Source organism: Meles meles, chromosome 8 (genome assembly GCF_922984935.1).
Source record: "Meles meles chromosome 8, mMelMel3.1 paternal haplotype, whole genome shotgun sequence".
NCBI classification, from domain to species: Eukaryota; Metazoa; Chordata; class Mammalia; order Carnivora; family Mustelidae; genus Meles; species Meles meles.
Genome location: NC_060073.1, coordinates 78,978,372 through 78,987,498, shown reverse-complemented (window position 1 = coordinate 78,987,498; position 9,127 = coordinate 78,978,372). Strand labels below are relative to the sequence as shown.

At 46.5% G+C, this 9,127-nt stretch overlaps 1 pseudogene; it reads left to right on the top strand.

The window, feature by feature from the left end:
• Positions 1-3,743: 3,743 nt before the first annotated feature.
• LOC123948800 lies at positions 3,744-5,415 on the top strand (annotated as a pseudogene).
• The last annotated feature ends 3,712 nt before the right edge of the window (positions 5,416-9,127 follow it).

The window sequence follows — 9,127 nt, the reverse complement described above, 5'->3', positions numbered from 1 at the left end:
TGGTTCATTTCATTTGTTTGTCAATATCCTGGTGCCATCAACAGACTTGGTCTATGTCTGCAATGCATTCTGTGCCTAGAAACTCAGATAAAGTAGCAGAATCTGATAGCTATACCTCTGCTCACTAGCTCTAGAGACCAAGGCGCTTTGGTTAATAGTTATCTAGAGAGATAAATGACTTGATATATGTATTTACTTCATATGCTAAAATTGGAGACATATTCTAATTAGTCCTTTAGGAATTAACCCTCTTGGTGTGGTGCTCCCGAAAGTCACCTCTCTTCATATTTACGTAGCTGCCCAGCAAGTGTATCTTGACCGCGTCACTCCGTTTATCTCAGCATTTCTTCACTGCCTTGGCTTGTCCATCTAAATGATCTTATTTCATCCCATCCAAAGCCTGCATGATAGTCACTATAGACTCATTTCTAATTCATAACCATCCCATTCCAGAACCTCTGATGCCTTTGTGTTTATGAATTGTAAATACTGTTTCTAATAAACTGATAATTAATGTCCAGGTCCCTTCAAAATTGTAAGTAGTGGGGATATTTCCCCTAGCAACAGCCAATTATACTAGGCAGGAAAAGTCATTCTATCAGGAACACTTACCCTTCAGCTTATTTCAAAGTCAGAAAACCTCTTAATTCTGATTATTCCTCCAGTTCTGAGTCAGCCAAGACCACAGAGATACGATGTAAGTGGCTCAAATGGAAGGAGTGTAATAGTAATTCTTAATGAGGAGACAGTCTGGCTCAGAAGAAGCCTGGAAGCCCAGAGACTGAGAGGTAGCCTCCTGTTTCTTCATTAATGTAGTCTGTGACCTTGGGCAGATTGTTTTGTCTATACGGGAGTGCTTCCCCTCTCAGAGGAGTCTGGCCACACAAGACAAGGAGAGGAAGACGGGCTAGTAGGTGCCCATTATTTATCACCTGCCATGTGCCATGTGCCACTGGGCAGAATGATCTCACATAATCCATCCAAGAAGCAGGAGGCAGATATGTTCCCTACTTTACTGACAAGGAAACTGAAGCAGAGAAAGGCTAATTCACGTAGCTCGTATGAGTAGGGGAAGCTGCATTTAGATTCAGGTCTGACTCTGAAGTGAATTTGTCTTATATGCTCAATTTGCCTCTGTGTGACTTTGGCGAGGCTTAAATGAGATGTCATTACGGTTTCACGTTAAACCTGGGGAATTTCACTAGGGGAGGGATCAGTTCAATTGCCTGTGTGCATGGGACGCAGAGCCAGGGAGAGGGCTAGACTCCAACTCCTTAGAGCTCACAGCACAGTCCTCCAGGAGCTGGGAGCTGCTTCGAGGGTTTGAGCCTGACTCTGGGAGGAGGGAGAAGACATTGTGCTCCCCATCCTGACGGCAAGGGCCCCTGTGAGTGCTCCTGGTCTCCCTCCCTGGCTTCTGATTCCCTTTCCACTTATATCCAGTGCAGATCCGTGGCTTGGCGTGGCTAGGGCCCCCACCTCCCTCCAGGACTCCTGCATTAGGCTCCTAAGGGGCCCTCTGCCTCCAGTCTCAGTCTCATGTAATGAACGGGTAATTTTCCCCCTGAGGGCAATAAAGAGTAATCAAGAGATTTAAGCAGGGGGATTACATAATTAGATTTACAGTGGAGGAAAATTAAATGCTGAGGAGTTAATGCATAATCTTTCCCTCTTCATCTTTTTAGCTACCATTTTCTCCAATCCATTCCCTGCCCTCTGGGCAAATGGAGTGTAGGCATTGTGCTCAGCAGACTCCTTTGCCTAGCGAGTGGCCCTCCCCACTCACCCCCACCCCCGTGGGCCCCAACATGCTCACTGTCTAAGACCCAAGAAAGTCTCTCCTCTGTGAAGCCGTCCTCACCTCCTCACATGCCTGGGACTCTCCTAAACCAGTCAGCCCCAATGACAGCCCTCCTAGTCCTATATCCTTACATCAAAAGAGCTTCGTGTGGTCCAGAGTGTGAGCCCCTCTAATAGTCACAGGGGAGTATCATCCATATTTTTTTTTTTAGATTTTATTTATTTATTTGACAGACAGAGATCACAAGTAGATAAAGAGGCAGGCAGAGAGAGAGAGAGGGAAGCAGGCTCCCCGCCGAGCAGAGAGCCCGATGTGGGACTCGATCCCAGGACCCCGAGATCACCACCCGAGCCGAAGGCAGCAGCTTAACCCACTGAGCCACCCAGGCACCCCGAGTATCATCCATATTTGCATCTGCTGCTCCCACAGGGCAGAGGAAGCAGTGGCTCCTCCCAGATGTTAGTGGGATGGACACATGGGCTCTGCCTCTTTTCTTCTAGAAGGTGAATGGATGAGGAGAACACAGTGACAGTGCCGAACAAGGAGTTGCTGAATCTTTGAAGAAGGGCTTTATCACCTGAGACCTTAGTTGCTTCTGCAACAAAGGGAAGATTTCAAGGTTTCCTAAGGTCCTCATATCTCCGACACTCTAGTTTCTTGGTGCTTTAGGAGCAAAGGTGGAAAATGGTCATTTAAAAAATGACAAGTGGGCAATACTCAGGGAGGTGGGCCTCCATGGGACCAGGAACCCGGGAAGTCCAGATGCCCCCCGGCCTCCCATCCTCCTGGCCCAATCAGGAACTGGGGCAAGCGGCTGGGGAAACAAGGGAGCATTTACTGTGTGTGACGGAGCTCTGCCAAGGACCTCCCAGGGGAAGGATGAGGACATACTTGGCCTCGGAGAAGGCTCCAAACAGCTGTAGCCGGTCTCAATGCAATCCAAACAGCCCCCTCTTTAAGTGATTCTGGACCACTGACTTGGAGGAGACCCAGAAGGGACTGCCATCTCTCCAGGGGCCCAAGTGCTTCTCAAAAGAGAGGCCACGAGTGCTTCCTAATTTGGGGGTCCTTGTTCTTCTGAACAGTGTTGGATGCTGTACTCCTCAATAAATGCTGAATGAATGAATGAATGAATGAATGAATGAAAAGCCATGACCACTCTGCTCTTAGTCTTGAGGGAGTACCTGCACAAATCCGGTCCTATGCACCTGTATTGTGTATTTTCTTTTGTCTCATATCCAGCCCTTCCCCCCTCCCACTCCACATGCCCAGCAAGTCTACTTAAAAAAGCATTAGGGAGCCTCACCCACACTTTCTTCATCCAAACACCCAATCAGTCAAGGTCAAATGTCTCCCAAATTGGGCCTGGCGTTAGGGAGTGGCATTTTCTAAGCCGTTAGCTGTGGTTTCAGATTTGGTGGGAGCCAGAAGAAGGGTCTGGTGCAAGCTTTACAAAAGCAAGATGTAAGATGTTCTCTGCCTTCACAGCTACTGTCATTCTTGCTGGTCCTTGGATCAAGTTTGCCTCTTTTTCTTGAAGGTGAGGACTTAAGGGGACTAGCTGCAAACCAGAAAGCATCAGGGTCTCTTGCACTAGAAGTAAGCCAGAGGGGGTGGGGGTGGGGTTGGTGGGGGTAGAGATTGGCTGAGACTTGGTATTCTGGGAAGGCCCACATAGGAGAAAGGATGAGGAAGAACAGCTCGGAAATGCCCAGCAGGGCCCTGGGACTCGTCCCCGCATGTGAGCCTAGGCGGGGTCAGTGTTACTTGTGAGCTTAAACCTGCAGCCCTGTCCTGGACTCTGGGCTAGGCTTTGAGGTGGAAAGGGGTGCTGGACCCAAGCAGTGTGGAGGGAAATAAAGCAAAGAAGAGGCAAGCTTGGAATGCTTTGGCTTCATCCACTCCCACTGTCTGTCCAGCAAGGACTTGTGAAGCCTCAGCCATGGGCAAAGAGAAGAGCCATATCAATATTGTTGTCATTGGCAACAATGTGACTCCAGCAAGTCCACCACCACTTGGCACCTTGTTGACAAGTGTGGGGTTATCGATAAGAGAACCATCGAGAAGTTCGAGAAGGAGGCAGCTGAGGTAAGGTACCCCCTTTGGCTAGGAATAGCAGGGGTTGAGGTCCATCCCCTCTCCAGGTGGGTCTAGTTGCAGAGTGCAGAAAGCAGGGTGCACGCTACAAGTCAAGGTGCCCGGAGTTGGCTGTGATCAACCTGTCTGCTTGTCATCCATGCACGCTACTCCTCCACCCCTCCCCAGATGGTCAAGGGCTCCTTCAAATATGGCTGGGTGCTGGGCAAGCTGAGGGCAGAGAGAGAGCGTGGCATTGTCATCGACATCTCGGCTCTGGAAGTTTGAGACTGGCAAGTACTGCATCACCATCATCAATTCCCCAGGCCACAGGGACTTCAAGAACATGATCTCTGGCACATCCCAGGTAAAGCAGTCTGCTCCCAGGGGCCTCCTTGGGCTCCAGGAAGGACTAGAAGCTCATTTGTGGAACTAGAGGAGAATTTCACTAGGAGGCAGGACCCCTGGGCACGGCTGGGCTGGGCAGAGGGGAGACTGTTCACTTCGGAATGAGGAAAAGTTAGGAAGGAGCTCTGGTGTGTGATGGCCAGAATTCACATCCCGACTCGAATCCACAGCTTCTGAGCTAGGATTCAAAGTCTAAGAGCACCCAGCATTTCCAACTTAGGTCATTTAAATGCTTCCCAGTCCTTTCGGTGCTTCATACAGGTTCTGTAGGTGGTCCTTTGTCCTTGAATGCAGAACCAAGGGACCTCCGGAGAAGTCAGTTCTCCTGGGGGAGAGTATGTGGGACAACTCTGACTTCTTCTCTGGGACAGGCGTTGGCACTGTGCCTGTGGACTGCGTGGAGACAGGCTTCCTGAAACCTGGCATGTTGGTCACCTTTGCTGCCCCCACGAACCCCACCACAGAGGTCAAGTCGGGAGATGGCATCGTGAGGCCCTGCCCAGTGACAACGTGGGTTTCAATGTGAAGAATGTGTCCATAAAGGACATTCACCGTGGATTCGTGTCGGAACAGCAAGAACGATCCAACCCCCTCCCCCCCACTCCCTTCCCCCTCCACCCCACATGGAGCCTGCCAGCTTTCTAGCACAGGTGATTGTCTTAAATCACCCCGGGCAGATCCACAATGGCTCTAGTCCCCTGCTGGACCACCATACAGCTCACGTCTCCTGCCAGTTTGCCGAACTGAGGGCAAAGATTGACCGGTGCTTGGGCAGGAAGCTCGAGGACAACCCCAAGGCCCTGAAGTCCGTTGTGACTGACGCCATTGTGCAGGTGGACCCTGTCAAGGCCACATGTGCAGAGACCTTCTCAGAGTCCCCACCTCTAGGTGAGTCAGGTTACTACTGAGTCATGGGAAGAAAGCACTGTCTCCTTTGGGGGAGGCAGGGGCTAAGGAGCATCTCCTTCCGTACCACTTTCCAGAAACCTCATTCTTCCTCTTCTAGGCTGCTTTGCCATGTGGGGCAGGAAAACAACAGTGGCCGTGCGAGTTATTAAGTTATTAAGGCGGTGAAGTCCTCTAGGGCTGGCAAGGTCACCAAGTCCATGGTAAAGTCCAGCAAGAAGTGAAGCATGCAGTTTCTACAGCAATCTTCCACCATAAAAATAGAATTTTATGTACCTACTGAATAAGATTAGTAAAAACTGAAGTAACTGTCCTGGTTACTTATTTCTTCGAAAGAGGAAAACAGGGAACCTCTAGGTAGGCTAATGAGCTATGATTTAAAGCCCATTGGCTGCAAAGGATTTATGCCCTGGGCTGTGATGATTCAGGACCCTCTACCTCATTCTCAGCCACGTCTCTATCCCAGCTTTTCTTATTTCCCTCAGACTTAGTCACTTCCGGCCTGTCCTCCCTCCAAGATGGCTAAATTGTTCTGGGATGTGAAAAGTATACTCACAATGGCATAGGACAGGATCTCGGTAGTGCCAGTGGGTTAGTCCAGCATTACTGTGTGGTTCCTGCTGCTAGGTGCTCTGTTATGCAGACCCTGATAGGGCAGGATATGTCAAGATCACTCAGCCAAGAGTGGGGTGGGAACTCCAAGCAGCTCTGTTGGAAGCTTGGGCTCAAACTGTTGCCCAACATGGTAGTCTAGGTAAAATTAATAATATGCCTGGAGGGTGAGGAGTGAACAGATATAACTCAGTGGCCTTTGTTCCCTAACTTTTTACATGGAACAGGATAACATCTAATGGACCTTAAGCTAAATTATATGCTTGTTCAACATACACTGGGAGTCAGGTCCCCAGGGTCAGCTGGGAGTGTGTTCCTTGTCCATTTATCCAATACCAGCACTTAGCATGAGCCAGATGCTGTTCTCACCCCATGGCCTTGACATCGTTAGAGATAGAGGCAAACATCAAATGCTGAAGAAAGTGAGCCAAGAGAATGGTAGAGTTGGGGAGGAGACCATGAAAGACAGCATAGCAGAGGCTGTTCCAAAAATCCAAGCAAGTGGTGACTTGGATGAGGGGGTAGTTAAGTGGTGAGAAGTTCCATATATTTTGTAGAATTTCCAAAAATCTTTACAAACTGATGCATTCGTAAAGATTGCATGTGTGGTATGTAGAAGTCAAAGCTGATATCTGGGTTTGGGGCCTGAGGATTTGGAATGGTAGATCTGTGAAAGGTGGAATGGTAGAGCTTCTATGAAAGGCAGGGGCAAATTGCCAATTAAGATGCTGGTGTGCAAAGAAGGGAGAGGCTCAAGTAATCAGGGGATTACTTAAAACATGGAAGCAGAATCCCCTGCCCATAAGCATCTACTGGGAGGAGCTAGGACAAGCATATGGATCTTTCCTGCTGGAGGGTAATGAAGTCAATTATGTGATTGCCATTAGTTATCTATTGGGAAAACCATTAGTTTTACACTTAAAATGTGTCAGGGTCTGGGAGAACTGTGGAATCTTTTCTTATTTTAATTCCAGTATAGTTAACATGCCGTGTTATATTTCAGGCATACAATATGATTCAACACTTCCATACATTACTCAGTGGTCATCATTGTATATTACCATTAATCCCCTTCAGCTATTTCCCTCATTTTTCACCCCCTTCCCCTCTGGTAACCTCAGTTCTCTGAGGTTTAGAATCTGTTTCTTAGTTTGTCTCTTCTTGGTTGGTTTTCTTTCTTAAATTCCATATATCAGTGACATCCTATGGTATTTGCCTTCTCTGATGGACTTACTTCACTTAGTATTAAATTCTAGATCCAATTTTGCGTGTGGCAAAATTTCATTATTTTCTGCGGCTGACTGATATTCCATTGTGTAGATGTATATACACCACATCTTTATTCATCAGTTGATGGACACTTGGGCTGCTTCCATCACTTGGCTATTGTAAATAATGCTGCAATAAACATAGGGAACAGGTATCTTTTTGAATTGGTATTTTCATATTCTTTGGGTAAGTATCCAGTGCTGGCATTACTGGGTCAGAGGGTAGTTCTATTTTTAATTTTCTGGGAAACATCCGTACTGTTTTCCACAGGGGCCGCACTGGTTTGCATTCCCACCAACAACGCATGAGGGTTCCTACTTCTCCCGTCCTCACCCACATTATTGCTTCTTGTGTTTTTTATTTTAAGTCATTCTGCCAGGTGTGAGGTGATATCTCATTGTGGTTTTGATTTGCATTTCCCTGATGATGAGTGAGGTTGAGTGTCTTTTCATAGGTCTATTGGCCATGTGATTGTCTTTGAAGAAATGCCTATTCATGTCTTCTGCCCATTTTTGAACTGCATTATTTGCTTTTTGGTGTTGAGTTGTATAAGTTCTTTATATACTTTGGATATTAACTCTTTATCAGCTATGTCATTGGCAAATATCTTCTCCCATTCCATAGGTTCTTTTAGTTTTGTTGATTTTTTTTCTTTTGCTGTGCAGAAGCCTTTTATTTTGAGTCTCAATAGGTTATTTTTATATTTGTTTCCCTTGCCCCAGGAGACAGATCTAGAAAGAAGTTGGTATGGTCAATGTCAGAGAAGTTACTGCCTGTGCTCTCTTCTATGGTTTTAGGTCTCAGTTAGGTCCTTAATCCATTTTGAGTTTATTTTTGTGTATGATGTAGAAAGTGGTTCAGTTTCATTCTTCTGCATGTTGCAGTCCAGTGTTCACAATACCACCGGTTGAGGAGACCATCTTTTTCCTCTTGCATATTCTCGGCTTCTTTGCAGAAGATGAAATGACATGGGTTTATTTCTGGGCTCTCTATTCTGTTCTATTGATCTATGTGTCTATTTTTGTTTTTTCGTTTGTTTGTTTGTTTGTAGTGTATCTTGAAATCTGGGATTGTGATACCTCCAGTGTTCTTTTTCAAGATTGCTTTGGCCATTCAGAGTCTTTTGTTCCACACAAATTTTAGGAGTCTTGTTCTAGTTCTGTGAAAAATACTGTTGGTACTTTGGTGGGAATTGGATTAAATCTGTAGTTGCTTTGGGTAGCAGGGACATTTTTACAGCATTTGCTCTTCTAATCCATAAGCATGGAATATCTTTCCATTTGTTTTTGTCATCTTTGATTTCTTTCATTAATGTTTCATAGTTTTCACAGGTCTTTCACCTCCTTGACTAAGTTTATTCCCAAGTATTTTATTATTTTTGTTGTAATTATAAATGGAATTGTTTTATAGATTTCTCTTTCTGCTGCTTTGTTATAAATGTATGGACATACAACAGATTTCCATGTACTGATTTTATATCCTGAGACCTTAGTGAATTCATTGATAAGTTCCAATGCTTTTTTTTGGTGGAGTCTTGAGGGTTTTCTATATAGAGTATCGTGTCATCAGCAAACAGTGAAAGTTTTACTTCTTCCCATGCAGTCTTTTTTCTGAAGCCAGTTTGGGAAGATCACTCCCTGCCCTTTCCTGAGACTTTGATGTTCAAGATTTAGACTAGGAGTGTGGTGGTCTCTTCTCACTGATCAATCACATTACGTGTCCGTGCCTGTAAAGTCGGCTCCCTCTCAAGTGTGACTATCTAGGGAAACCCCAGACCCTGCACAAACCTAGAAATAATAGCAGGATGGCCTATCAGAGCTGTCACCACATCAGGCATCAAGAAACTCAGCTGTCTGTGAGCCTGGGGAAACCGCCAAGTTCTAGCTGTTGTCAGCACAGATCTGCCTGACAGGACCTGGAGCACCTCAAGCCAGTCAGTATCATCAAAGGCCATCCTTCCTGGCTTGGGGAGACAGGCTTGTAGCAAAGCTTTGGTGGGGAGAGAGTGCAGATCACCCGCTTTGCCCTTCCCCACTCCCTCCTGCGACCTTGCAA